The sequence below is a fragment of the Phascolarctos cinereus genome, unplaced genomic scaffold (genome assembly GCF_003287225.1).
Source record: "Phascolarctos cinereus isolate Bilbo 61053 unplaced genomic scaffold, phaCin_HiC Scaffold_4;HRSCAF=312, whole genome shotgun sequence".
Taxonomy (NCBI): Eukaryota; Metazoa; Chordata; class Mammalia; order Diprotodontia; family Phascolarctidae; genus Phascolarctos; species Phascolarctos cinereus.
In genome coordinates this window covers 171,119,108-171,134,766 of record NW_027555847.1, presented here as the reverse complement: position 1 = coordinate 171,134,766, position 15,659 = coordinate 171,119,108, and the positions used below count along the sequence as shown (strand labels likewise).

The 15,659-nt window shown below is 35.3% G+C and overlaps 1 protein-coding gene across 4 annotated transcripts in view; it reads right to left on the bottom strand.

The window, feature by feature from the left end:
- Nucleotides 1-15,659, bottom strand: part of PARN (poly(A)-specific ribonuclease) — a 180,083-nt gene that overhangs the window by 20,297 nt on the left and 144,127 nt on the right. The window lies entirely within an intron of this gene.

Sequence of the window (15,659 nt, the reverse complement as noted above, 5' to 3'; positions counted from 1 at the left end):
TTGAGGTGTTACTTAAATCAGAAAAGGGAAAAGCTGAAGAATCTGAAGGCATTGAAAATCTACACTTAACACAAACTCCAAAAGTACTAATAATGAAACAGATGGTAAAAATAACACTGATATACTGAATGAGTCTGAAGTGAAGAACATACTTAGATGGGAATTTTGGAAAGTCCTTTATGAGATTGGCAGCATGCATACAACAAAAAGATCAACTGTACCAAAACAGTAATATTTACTGAGTCACTATAACCATCACAAACAAATGAGTTCTCCTATAATATTTGACGAAAAGTATAAAAAAATTACAGGCCCTGTACACAACAGTCCATGCCGTAGATGCTGACATTTTAAGAACCATAGGAAGAAAGGTAGATTTGTTTAAGAAAACGACCCAGGACGTATGGAATACCATCATAGAAGGAAAGGCTTAAGAAAACTATTGAAGAATTAATGGAAAAAACACTGGAAGATTAATTACATCAATATCTGGACAGTACATGCAATAGAAAAGTTGAACCCTCTATTGCCCAATTAAAGGTAACAAAAAAGAAACCTGCAGAATGAAATCTGGAAAACAAAAGTATAACAAAAATCCTTGATACCCTCAATAAATAATTGAAATACAAAAGGTTAAGGCAACATGACAAGTCAAAGCAGCACAAAGGAAACAAATAATTCAGTATCAATTAAAAACTACATTATAGAGGCTTTAAAAAAAAAAAAGAGAGAATCCCTAAAAGTAGATGTGAAAATTTTCTGGTCATTTCTATGGTCGAAAGGAGTCCAACACAAAGAAAACTCAAGTTGGATCAAACACACAACAGAAAATTTATGTACCATCAATATAATGAATGACAGAAAAGATTATATCAAGGCTGGAGACAAACACAAACATCTCTGCAAAACCATAAAGTAACATGTCCAGATTAGAACCACAATTATTGGCTCAAACACTTCACAGAGGTGCATAAAGCCCTAGCAAAGCAATCCGATCCCATTTTTCTTAAGAAAAGAAACTACATATTTCTTTCAAAAGATAAGAATACCAGCAACTCCTTTAAACACTGTGCAATTACATGTTTATCTATTTTACACTAAGCATTCACAATTTATACTACCCCAAAACTTCTATAAGCACAAGAAAAATATGTTGACTGAGGAACTATACACACACACACACACACGCCCCAAAGTTTCAAAGATGTAAAGAATAACTCATTACTAATTTGGTGATTATTGGACCAGCCATCCCAAAACACTATAAGAATTATTCCACTTTTGTTGATTACCACAAAGCCTTCAATTCAGTTCTGCACTCATGATTCAGTCCTATGCTAAAAATATTTAAACCAGATCCAAGCATAGGGAGTACAGCTGAATATCTGATATCTACATGGAAAGCTATTCTCTACTTAAAAAACTCCATCAACACAATAATGTGAAGAAAAATTGGTATAAAATGTCACCTTTTGCATTAAAAACAATTTAAGTCTGCTATAGTTCTGTCCAGCTTTAAACCCATTATCATCACTTCTGAATAGAATGAAGTATGATTTTCAAATCAAAGAAGGAACTGTATAAGAAATGACTGAACAAGTTGTGGTATATGATTGCAATGGGATACTATTGTGCTATAAGAAATGATGAGCAGGATGATTTCAGAAAAACCTAGAAAGATTTACATGAATTGATGCAGAGTGAAGTGAGCAGAACCAGGAGAACACTGTATAGAGTAACAGCAATATCAAATGGTCAACTGTGAATGACTTAGCTATTCTCAGCAATATAATGATTCAAAGACTCAGGACGAAAAACGTTATCTACTTCCAGAGAAAGAATTGATGAAGTCTGGGCAAATGAAAGCACACTATTTTCCACTTTTTTTTTTTTGCATTTTTTTTGTGGGGGGGGTTGGTCTGTCTTTTTTTTTTTTTGCAATATGACTAACATGGAAATGTGTTTTGCATGACTACACATGTATAACCTATGTCAAATTGCTTGCTGTTTCAGGGAAGGGTAAGGGAGAAAGGGAAGGAGAGAATTTGTAACTCAAAATCTTAAGAACAAATGTAAAAAAATATTTTTTACACACAACTGGGAAAAAATATAAAAAAAGGAAAAAAGGCATTGTATCAAAACACTGTATTAATCACTTGAAGCACATGGTTGACATCAAGCAATATGACTGACCTAAAAAAACATCAAACAGCCAATCTATCTTGTGAAAATTTTCTCCAACAATATCAAAATGCTGTTCGTACTTGGAAAGTATAAAATTCTTAGTATGTACCAAGGAAGAACAGAAACTGAAGGTTTCAGGTAGAAATCAAGAAGCTGAAATGAACAACTGGATAGATGTGTCACTTACAAATATCTTAGTCTGCTTCTTCAGGTAAGACACACAGAGCATAAAGCTATCAAGGAGAAAACTAAGGCTCAGTTTGTTAAGAGGCTGACTAGCATTCTGAAGTAAAAATTTAATGAGAAAAAAGACATTTAGAACAATTTACACATAATACCAGTCTTAAAGTGAGGTACTACAAAATGGATGACAGATTATCTAAAAAATGTCCAATCAAAAACCTATACCATGTTAGGAAAACACAGGACTTACTACCCCAACTCAACTATAGAAAGATTCCCCTGTGTCAAAAAGGAGAAAGAAGATGGATAAATTTTCTAAGAGCAAATGAAAACCAGTTTAAAACTGACAGAAATCATTCTGGAACAAACAAACTTCACTTTACAAATGAACAGTAAAGGTGACAAAAAGAACATGCCATTGGACTTGCTGAATGTAACTAAAAGCAGTTTATATATCGATGAGGGAGCCAATATATACAGTTTATATACAGATGAAATGACCAAATGAAAGAGTGAAATCATAAAACACTCTGCAGCCAATATCATATAAACTCAGCCAACACCTGTCATTAACTTAAGTGTTAAAAAACAGCTGAGCCTTAAAGCTTTGTTTACCAAAACAGAGGGTTTGTTTGTAGTAATGATTCAAGATTAGGTCAATGCTGCTTAAAATTACAGAAAGATTATTCTTAGGAAGCCCAAACTTACTGAATGAAGCAAATTATGCAATGAAATGGTGCAACTGGTATGTCATATAACTGCAGATTGCAAAAATTTAAGCACTGAGCAGATAACTAGGAAAATATGATAATTCTATACCAAATACTGACCTTGACAGATGAAAAAATGGCAGATGCCTGTACTACCAATTAATCCCCAAAATATCTTAGAGAATTCAACAAATAAACTGTACTAGAACTAAATCAACATTATAGACAGAACTGTTGCTAACAACTGCCCAGACATAATAAAAATTTAAGAACAATATTAAGTGATATCATACAGAATACTTGTAATCTTCAAACTACATGGAACAAAAAGCTTTCAAAATATAAAAAAAGAGAGGAAGAAATTTACAACCATGTGGGTACAGGATGAGAAATCTGTCATCCTGACTCCTACAGCAATACCAAAGATGAGTTTCCATTCTAATATTTTTATTCAATTACCAAAAAAAACTTCTTTCATTCAATCAACATTATCATTAAATACCTACTATGTGTTAGCACTGTGCTAAGTGCTGGGGATACAAAAAGAGGCAAAAGACAGTCTCTGCTCTCAAGGGGCAGTAACGTTGTTCTTGAGTAGTTTCAACTGTGTCTGACAGAAGCTATAATGGCAAGACCCTAACTCAGAACCTGGAAAGTTAAGAAGAGAAAGCACTGAAAGCAAAGATTTCAGAACTGTATCAGTTAAGTTGGAAGTTGGAAGTTATAGATCCTCAAGTTGCTACCAAGTAGCAAGTCCAGTAAAGAACAACAGCTTAGAAGCTGAGATTCTGAGAAGTCACCCTATAGATGGAATTAGTTTGGCTGAGATGTCACTCTCCAGCAATATGTTAGTCAAGCCTATCACAGAACAACTCAAGTAAGCAGTGGAAGTATCTGTTCAACAACACAGGAGATATGCTTGTAAATCATTTTTAAGGACAATTCCTGGGGGACACAAAGAAGACACCAAAGTTAACAGTCCCCAAGCACATGGTTTTTCTCATTAATATTTTCCTTGCCAGGTTTCTCTGTAAATATGCGCTTATTACTTTTCCCCAAAGACACTGAATACACTAATGAGAAAACATGACCCAAGTTATGTGTAGATTTTGGTGTATTCATTATTCCCACATTTGCTTTAACATGTTAATATCTTTATTATTTCTTTTGCCTTATTGTTAAGTTAATGGTTTTAAGATCTCAAAGTTTATATTACTGTGACTGGACAGTTTTATGTAAATGGAAACACATAGTGGGGGCTTGAGTATTCCCTCACCCTAATAAAGTTTGAGTTTAATTGTGACGTGATGGTCTTTCTCTGAGAATCCAGACCTGCCAGTGTAAAAAAGAGGTTGAAATGAAGCCCCATGAGAGAAGTATGAAGTACTGTAGTGTGTGGCCACCTCACTTCAACTATAATGTAAATGGAAAGAACAATAAAACAACAGAAACTGAATGCTGCAAAATTGTAATAACCAAGGAGGGTTCCAAATAAGAGATATGAGAAGACAGTTTTTTCTGTACAGAGGTGAGAAACTATGGATTTGCTGTGCAGTTTTTATTTTTCTCCTTTATTATAAAGGATGGCTCTTTGGGACTGAGTGAGGGGAGAGATATAGTGGAAAATATGTCATGTGAAAACAAAAGATATTAATAAAATTTTATTTTAAAAAACTATGTGCCTAAGCAAGAATTAATTCATTAATTTGGATCCCCAGGCTCAAGGTCCAAGGTTCAAATACATATCATCTTTGAAAGAAGTATTTGCTAAGCAAAGCAGTGTAAATATTTTATTAGAACAATTATTTCAGAGAAAAAAACTGTTCCTGACAAAAGTATTTAGAATTACAGAATTTTAGAACTAGAAGGGCTCCATAAAGTAATTTAATCCAACTCCTCCCCTTCTGTGTATGACAAACAACTATATACATGCAAATAATTGCTGTACTAGTTTAAAAAAAGTTATTCTTTTCTATTAATTAAAAAGTTGTCTTTAAGGATATACGGCTGATCAACTCAGGAGAGATGGGTTCTACTGCCACTAAGAACTGTGTAACCTTGAAAAAGTTTCAAATTGTCTGGGTTCCAATTTCCTCTATCTGCAAAATGAGTGAAGTTGGACTACATAATCCCTATGGTCCTTTTTAATTCCAAAATTCAATTATTTCATCTAGGTATTACTCTATTAACCTTGTTCTGGATATACATACACACAAAAATATATTTTAGTTTGAATTAATGTGTGACAAGTGACAAAAACAGAAAACTGTTCAAAACTTCAACTACCCAAATAACAATTAAATGTATAGTCTAAAATAATATATTTGTGTGTGTACATACACCTTTTTTTTTTAATTTTAGATAAGCCCTTTCCCTTGCAAATAATCATTTTTGGTTTTCTTTCTACCTTCTCTTTAAATAAACTTTCACTGTTGTTCAGTCACTTCAGCTGTGTCTGACTCTTCAAGACTCTATTCAGGGTTTTCTTGGCAAAGACACTGGAGTGGTTTGCCATCTCCTTCTCATCTCAATTTTAGAGATGAAGAAACTGAGGCAAACAGGGTGAAGTGACTAGCCCAGGGTCACACAGCTTTTAAGTGTCTGAGGCTAGATTTGAACTCACAAAGGTGTCTTCCTGACTCTAGGTCCAGCTCTCTGCACCTAGCTGCCCTTTAAACCAACTACAACTAATCTAAAGAAAAAGTCCTACAAATGTTAACTGGTAGACTAGGTTTTGAAGATAGGCCACTGCTTTTAGACTAGTGCCTGCAAAGTGAAAGAGGGCAGGTGGATCTCTTCAGATTCCTAAAGGTTCTAGGCTAAGTTTTGACTCTCACAGTGCAACAGTATGTTCAGACCTAAAGGAGAGAAACTATGTGGTGAAAGTAAAGCAGAGAAGATAATCAAAAACACCAAGTGGGAAATTCTGCCATTAATTCTAATGATTTCATTAGTTTTATTACTTTAACCATTCTAAAAGTACATTTAAATCATGTGCTTAGTCTAATTATGACCATGTATGATTGTTAATAATCTAATTTGATGAATTAACAGGAAGATTTATGGAACTTGAAAACAGAGCAAATAAAGAAAAAAGTGCTACCTGATTAATCTGTCTGTGACCCACGCAATGTCATTTCAGGTAGTAAAAAGACCAGAAAATAATAGCTTTTTGTTTTGTTTTTAAACATGCACAGAGTAGTGGAAAAAGCACTGGACTTGGGATAGCAGAGACTTCATTTGCATCCTGCCTTTCATATTTACTAGTTAGGGTAAGCAAGGGCAAGTCACTCAATCTTAGTTTTCTCATCTGCAAAATGGGGATAAATAGCGCCTACAATACTTTCTCATAGGTTTTCTGAGGCTCAAATGTGATTGCATATGTGAAGTATCTTATGAACTTTATGTCAGCTATTCTTATGACTATTTCTACTTAAAGAAAGATGGTTTTCTATATCACGACACTCAATAACCATAGTAAGCCAGATACTAACCTCTCTATAGTCTTAGATAAACCTAATTAATTGGAAGGTCATAATACCTAGAGATAAGTATCTAAAAATTCATGACTAATGTACCTCAAAGTCATTCCTAAAAATTTTTCACTTCTATTTCAAACAGATGGTGGAAAATGAGGAGGAAGGGGAAAAATAAAAAACTGAAGGCATTACTTTGAGTTAACTTGAAAAAGTGTCATATATACCAGATGGTGGTCAGTTAGTTCAGATGTGTTGGAAAACGTCTCCATCAAGAGGCTAGTGAGGTAGATAAAAAAAGGTCTAATGAATCTGCTAGGTAAAGTGTTTTCCTGGCAATCAAAATCTGACATGTAGAAGTAGTTAAAGTCCAGGGGTGCAGAACCTGTGGCCTTCTAGGTGCTTGGGTGTGGCCTTTTGACTAAGTCCAAGTTTTACACAACAAATCCTTTTATTAAGGGGATCTGTTCTGTGAACTTTGGATTTAGTCAAAGGGCCGCACTTGAAGATCTATAGGATCTGTGGCCTCAAGGCTATAGGTTCCCCACCCCTGAAAATTATAACATCAAAATTATTCATCAATAACATATACCTGTTTTAATTTCTAGGTGACCTGGTATTCATAGCAACACTAATGTACAAATGAAGTACTTTTGGATGAAGGTAAAAATGAGGAGGATAGGCCAGAAAATAATGATTTCTTGTTTGAGAAACCACTGAAGAGCAGCATAATTATCTGTCAAAGTCTACCAATGCTACAGAGTAATATATATTTCCAGAAGAAAACATCTTTTTTGAATGAAGCTTTGAAAACAAACAACAACTTTTCATTATTTTGCCCTTGGAACACAAGACCATGGAGACAGAGGAAGTTCAGTCTTCCTTTCAAGAACAGACTTTGACTTTAGTGATATTAAGTAGTGTAGGAAAGGAATTTGAAACTTGTCCTCTGTAGAGATATTTCAATGAATAAAAAAAAAACACACACACCTTATAAACCGATAGCAAGAGTATCCTTTAGAACAACACCAACATGCTCAATACCAAAGTAGGTCTTAAAGCCAGTAGCATACATCTACAACATACTTCAGTCACTCATTTATTTATTTGTTTAACAATGGCATATTAGGAAGCTACAAGCAATGTACTGTGTTAAAAAGCTGGGAAAGAACGGCAGCTAGGTGGTGCAGTGGATAGAGCACCGGCCCTGAAGTCAGGAGGACAAGAGTTCAAATGCGGCCTCAGACCAAACACTTGCTTACTAGCAGTGTGACCCTGGGCAAGTTACTTAACCCCAACTGCCTTAAAAAAAAAAAAGAGCTGAGAAAGACACAAAGATAAACAAGACATAATCTCTGCCATGATCTCTGCAAACACACAAATATAACAGCAAAAGCTGGCATTTGGATGGGTTTATAAAGTGCTCTATATGTAACAATTTCATTTGATCCTTACAACCACCAAGGTCATACAATTAATGTGTTTTGGAGGCAAGATTCTAAGTCTAGGGCTCTTTCCATACTAACATGTTGTCTCTTAAGCAAACAGGAGTTGGAGTAACAGACCATGACAATTTTTCATAAGCAAAATTCCATCACTTAAGTTTATGATTGTTAATGAGATTTTATCCACAGCAGGAGTGTCAAACTCGCCCCACATGCACCTCACAATACTCAAGTGTAGCCCTAACCAAATTCAATATATTTGGGAGATAGTTAACAAAATAAATAAAAATATATCAAATACAAATGATGTAGTTTGCTAAGTCAATATATGCCCACAGAAATGCTCATGTGTGATTTAGTGGCTCCCATTTCTATTTGAGTTTGATATCACTTACCTGCAGCATCAATAAGATTTCACACAAATCACTAAACATTTAAGAAAATTCCATATTATTTGAGTATGGTATAGGTGAGGTCTATATGTCTTTTATATCAGCGCTGAGTACTTGTTTTGAACTCATTATAAAAAAATTATCTTATAACAAAAAAACAATTACACTGATACATATGAAGAGTTACTGAACTATCTAACATATTTTGTTTAGAGACAAATAATACTAACTTGATTTATTTAATTTGACTTGTCTTATGTATGACTAATACTATGAAGACACAGAAGAAATAAATTTATGCTATAAATCTATTTATTTCCAAATAATAGTAATTTGAAAAGAGCTACAAAAATGTTTTGGAAAGTTAGAAGTGGTATACAAATATGAAATGGTATTTTTATTTAACAATTTTATAATTTAAAATATACTCTGAAGGCAATACTTTAACAGGCAATGTGTTTTCACTAAGTCCTAAATTTTTGAGTATTAGAATTTTTCATGGAAATGCAGATATTGTTGACAAAGTAGCACAAATGATTGAGCTGTTTTATTTCTAACATCTATGATATTTTTTTCTTAAAAAACCAAGCCAAAACAAAACAAAAAAACCTATCTTTTTTGTTATTATGGACTTGACAACTATCAACAAACATGAACGTTTCCTTATGCAAAGAATAGAATAAGTTTACATATGACACTGTTAATCTCTATTACATATAGTTTGTTTATGTATATATTAAATTTACCACGGTAGCTACAATAGTGCTTTTGTCTGTGACCCTTTGTGAACATCCTTCTGCTCCTTTCTGGGTATTTCAAAAATATTTTAATGACGTTTTTTCTTTCTTTTTTTGGTTATTATTATTATTATTATTGCACCCCTTTATATAACTCTTTTCCCTGATGCTATCTAAGGAATGATTTGGGAGAATGAAAACAAAAACAAAACAAAAACCCTTAATTCCAACTAAAATATCCAGGTTTTAATTTAAGTTCATTTGAATGATGACCAGTAAGACAAATTGTGGCACATATGTCAGGCACTGTGCCAAGCACTTTAAAATTATTATCTCACCTGGTCCTCACAACAACCCTGAGAGGTGGATGCTACTATTATTCCCATTTTACAGATGAGGAAACTGAGGTCAGGTGACTTATCTAGGCTCACAAAGTGAGTAAGTTAAGTGTTGGATGCTGGATTTGAACTCAAGTCTTCCTAACTCCCAGCCTAACTCTATCCACTGTGGCATCTAGCTACATGAACCTTAGGAAACTGCACCATAAGAAACAACGGATAAGATAATTACAGAGACACCTGGGATAAACTTATATGACATGACCCAAAGTAAAGCAAGCAGAACAAGGAAAACAAAATACACGACTACAACTATGTAAATGGAGAGAACAATAACAACAACAAAATACTCAAAACTGAATGCTGCGGAATTATACTGACCAAGCTCGGCCTCTACAAATAGACAGAAGATATCTGTCTCTGCAAAGTGGGGGACTATAAGTATGGAGCACTACATAGAATGTCAGACTATTTCTAGGTATCAGTCTAGTTTCACTAAACTTTCCTCCCCTCTTTTTTAGTCTTTGTTAGAAAGGTTGTATTGGGGGAGGGGAGGTGACATACCGGGGAATGTAAGGGATATAAAAACAAAAGCTATTAATAAAAATTTCTGAAATAAAGAAAATATTCAGGGTTTGAAATAAACCAGGCAGAGTGATCCTAAAATTTTACTTTTCAAGATTTTACTCCAATTCTACTCTCATTAACTTTTGTACAGTTGATCTTTCCCCACATAAACTCGGTTAGTGAAGTAGAGCTTAATATAAAACTTTAATCTATCTGTTTACCAGGTGCCATAATGAATGTAACAAATCAGGAAATGATGGCTTTATCTTAAATTTCAAACAGTTCAATGAATATCTTCTTAATTATTAAGATCCAAAAGGCATTTTAATAAAAATGTTATTACTCAAAGACTAGATAGGATTTTCCATATTTTTAAATTAATAATTTTTAGTGTTTAAATTAAGAAAAATAATTTAAAATTTAAAAATAATTTCTCTAATCACCCAAGTGGCATTTTCTCTATCATACATGACCACTACAGTCTACAAATAGTGCACCTATCTCTTCCTCATAGTCCTTCCTGTGTATACACACACACACACACATACACATACACTCTCACTCTCTCTCTCTCTCTCTCTCTCTTATTTTTCTCAGTTCATTCTGGTCTAACACCTTTGATCTGTGTCACTTCTGTATTCTTTGGTTACAGTCCTGATTCCATTTTGTGCCCTTTTTTAATGTGATCATGTAAGCTTCCTGTAAAGCCACACTGATCATTTAAAATAACTGACATTTCCCTATTCTCCTTTTTCCACTGGGATCATTAAAGATGAAGTAGAAGAACTTCATTTTTAAGAAAGTCTTAAGTCATCTTGTTTACAGTCCAAGGTCATGAAATCATACCCATATTTACTATGAATGTTGTGAAATCTATTTTCCTAAAGTCCAGGACACATGTACAACTATGGCTATTATTCTCCTCTTCAGCCACTGTAAATTTTAAGGTGATATGCTTGTTTCTCCCCATAGTTCCTTGTTAAACCCATTTCACTAACTTGTTTTTATCTTAGTTGATCAGAATGGAGTTTACAGTAATAGCCCTCTTCTATTTCTTCTACTTTCTGATGATACCACTAATTAGTCAAAAATTTATTAGAGGATTTGATCACTTTCACCAGATATCCAGAAAACAGTAGAGATAGCATTACCCCTGGAGTAAGCTCAGGCACTTGGTAGGTGTGTGACGTGGGCAAGTCGCTTCACTTTTTTGCCTCAATTTCTTTTGTAAACTGTAAAATGGATTTAATAATGGCATCTACCTCACAGGATTGTTGTCAGGACCAAATAAGATAAAATTTATACAGCTCTTAGCACAAAGCCTGGCACATAGTAGGCTCTATGTAAATACTTCTTCCCTGCCCCTTTAACCACTCCATTCCCTAATTCTGTTGCCCATTCCCAAAGAATCTCTTCTCTTCCAGTTTTGTGATCTATATCAGAAACTATTTTAACTTTGCAACTGAGTAGTCTATACCAGGAGTCAGCAAACTATATCCCAGCGGCCAAATCCAGCCTGTTGCCTATTTCTGTACAGGAAAGCTAAGAATGGTATTTTAAAATATGACAACTATTTTTATCTCATGGACTACACAAAACAGGCAGCAAGCCAGTTTTAGTTCCTGCGTCATAGTTTGCCAACCCTGATAGAGAATATCTTTCCACAATGACAGAACTTTGATTTCTTTCTCCTTTTGTACTCATGCAAATGCTTCCTACCACACCTCTCATCACAAGTTCATGGATTTCAACATAGGAATATAGATTTTTGGCATATGGGTGCAATTCTGTTGCCCCTATAAGATTTAGTTTTTTGAACACAATATAATCCTTAATTGCCATTTTCTAGTCATCAATCTCATCTTACCAAGTCTCAGTGACAGCTAATAACATCTTGTTTTCATTCATGTATAGAAATTTTGGGGTCATTTTTATTACTACTGTTATTATCAAAACTGTGCATTATAAACACTGTTACTACCTTCTTCCTAGTTATTTTCTCTTGTGCGTTAATAGGTTCCTCCCTCCACTGTTAATTTTTTGCCATACCTCATACCCTTCACAGTATCTGGGTATTTGTAAACAGGAACACAGGAAAACAGGAGGTGTTTCTCTTATTTATTATAATTTGGAGGAGAGGTGTCTTCCAGATGTTTCTTTTTGTGAATACCCAGATACTACAGGCATATTATAAATTTTTAAAAAATAAATAAAAGAATAACAGTAATGGAGGTGGTGTCTACTACAAAAATGGCTGCTTAGTATAGCTAGATATTTTGGCTAGACACTGTAAACTGATACTAAATTTGGCTCAGAACTGAACAGGAAGAAAGTGGGTTAGACTGTCTTTCAGAAGGGAAAGAGGAGAAGGGAGTAAGTATTTACATAATGTCTACTATGTACCAGGCCCTTTTAACAAATATCTCATTTGATCCTCACAACAACTCTGAGAGGTAGGTATTATTATTATCCCTACTTTACAGCTGAAGGAACTGAGGCAGATAGAGGTTAAAGGACTTGCACATGGTCACATGACTAGAAAGTACCAAATTTGAGCCTGTGTCTTCCTGACTCCAGGCCCAGCACTCTATCCACTATGCCACCAGATGCCTAGTAAAGTAACTGCAATTATTTTAATAACTTCTCACTTTTCCCTGAAAGGCCCACTTTTGAATCCAAAATTATTCTGGCAATATGTAAAGGTGGAATGCTGTAGGCCCTAAAGAACTAAAGTTGAGGATCATACAAAGGGAAATGGAGAGCCACATAATGACCATAAGCAGGTTGTAACAGTACAAATGAGGAATTGTGTAGAAGTTGCACAAAAGAGGTCACCAAAGAAATGTATGATTTGAAATGTATGAGAGGAAGAAAATGAGATGATCACAACCCATTTGATGACAAGAATGAAGAACTGAGAGATAGTTCATGCATTCTATTGCCATCCTTCAAATGTCAAAAGAACGTAGGGAAAATCTTCCAACATGTTGGGTGAAACCTGAGGCAAAGTAATAGAGGGTGCAATAGATGAGTCACACAGGACAGGTGGACAAAGATAGACAGTGGTCTGCATTGCTGGAGTGAATAACCATATCAAGAAGATCACAGATACAATGAGGTATTTGGACATTTTACTCCTGCTCTTCTCTACAGGTAAAGCCCTCTTGGTCAAACTGGAAAATCCACAGCTAATCAAAGTACTTTCTTTCCAGATCCCTTAATATACTCCATGACCAATCAAGAGTCCATCATTTCCACAAGATTTTGAGTTCCAAATTTTCTCCCCATCTCTCCCCTCCCCCCACTCCAGGATGGCCTGCATTCTGAATACCCCTTCCCCCAATCTGCCCTCCCTTCTATCACCACCACCCCCTTATCCCCTTCCCCTTCTATTTTCCTGCAGGGCAGGATAGATTTCTATACCCCACTGCCTATGTATCTTATTTCCAAGTTGCATATAAAAACAATTTTTAATATTCGTTTATAAAACTTTGAGTTCCAAATTCCCTCCCTTCCCATCCCCCTTCATTGAGAAGGCAAGCAATTTGATATAGGGTACACATGTATGGTCATGCAAAACACTTCTATAAAAGTCACGCTGTAAAAGACTAACTATATTTCCCTCCATCCTTTCCTGCCCCTGTTTTTTCTATTCTTTCCTTTGACCCTGTCCCTCCTCTAAAGTGTTTGCTTCTGATTACCCCTCCCCCAATGTGCCCTCCCTTCTATCATGCCCCTCTCTCATATCCCCTTCCCCCCCTATCTTCCTGTAGAGTAAGACAGATTTCCAAACCCAACTGAGTATATATGTTACTCCCTGCTTAAGCAAAAACTGATGAGAATAAGATTCACTCATTCCCTCTCACCTCTCCCCTATTCCCCTCTACTGTAAAAGCTATTCTAGTTTCTATGTTAAATAATTTACCCCAGTCTATCTCTCCCTTTCTCCTTCTCCTCACCCTTTAATTTTATTTTTTAGATATCATCCCTTCACATTCAACTCATCGTGTGCCCTCTGTGTGTATATATATGTTCCCTCCAATGACCCTAATACTGAGAAAGTCTTATGAGTTACAAGTGTCATCTTTACATGAAAGAATGTAAGCAGTTCAACTTTAATAAGTCCCTTATGATTTCTCTTTCTTGTTTACCTTTTCATGCTTCTCTTGAGTCTTGTATTTGAACGTCAAATCTTCTATTCAGCTCTGGTCTTTTCATCAAGAATGCTTGAAAGTCCTCTACTTCATTGAATGCACTTTTTCCCCCTGAAGGATTATACTCAGTTTTGCTGGGTAGGTGATTCTTGGTTGTAATCCCAGATCCTTTGCCCTCCAGAACATCATATTCCAAGCCCTCCAGTCCTTTAATGTAAAAGCTGCTAAATCCCTGTGTTATCCTGATTGTGTTTCCACAATCCTTGAATTGTTTCTTTCTGGCAGCTTGCAATATTTTCTACTTGACCTGGAAACTCTGGAATTTGGCTACAATATTCCTAGGAGTTTTCCTTTTGGGATCTCCTTCAGGAAGTGATTGGTAGATTCTTTCAATTTCTATGTTACCTTCTCGTTCTAGAATATCAGGGCAGTTTTCCTTGATAATTTCTTGAAAGATGATTTCTAGGCTCTTTTTTTGATCATGACTTTCAGGTAGTCCAATAATCTTTAAATTATCTCTCCTAGATCTATTTTCCAGGTCAGTTGTTATTCCAATGAGATACTTCACATTGTCTTCTATTTTTTCATTCTTTTGGTTTTGTTTTATAATTTCTCGATTTCTCATAAATCATTAGCTTCCATTGCTCCATTCTAATTTTTAAGGAAGTATTTTCTTCAGTAGCTTTTGGACTTCCTTTTCCATTTGGCCAATTCTGCTTTTGAAGGCATTCTTCTCCCCACTGGCTTTTTGGACTTCTTTTGCCATTTGGGTTAGTCCATTTTTTAAGGTGTTATTTTCTTCAGTATTTTTTTGGGTCTCCTTTAACAAGCTGTTGACTTTTTCATGATTTTCTTGCATCACTCGCATTTCTCTTCCCAATTTTTCTTCTACTTCTCTTACCTGCTTCTCAAAATTCTTTTTGAGCTCTTCCATGACCTGAGACTGATTCATATTTTTCTTGGAGGCTTTGGATGTAGGAGCTTTGACTTTATTGTCATCTTCTGGTTGTATGTTTTGATCTTCTTCGTCACCAAAGAAAGATTCTATGGCCTGACTTTTTTTGCACTGTTTGCTCATGATCCCAGCCAATTACTTGAGTTTTAAACTCTTTGTTACGGTAGGACTCTAAAAAAAAAAAATTAAAAAAAAAAAAGAGGTAAGACTCTGCTTCCAGTGTGGAGAATGTACTATCCCAAGCTTCAGGGGTTTTGTTCAGCTGTTTTCACAGATACTTCCAGGGACCTGTAAATTTTCAGTTCTTCCAAGGTGGTATGATCTAAGGAGAAGTGTTTACTCCTCTCCTGGCCTGTGCTCTGGTCTGTGAGTGACCACAAGCACTCTTTTCTGCTTTAGAACTGTGAGGAAGATTCTCTCTGCACTGCTGCCAGAAGCTCCACCATGCCAGCGCTCCTCCTCACCCTAGGACCACCACCCAAGATTGTGCCCCAGCTCCACACACGCATGAGCAAAGC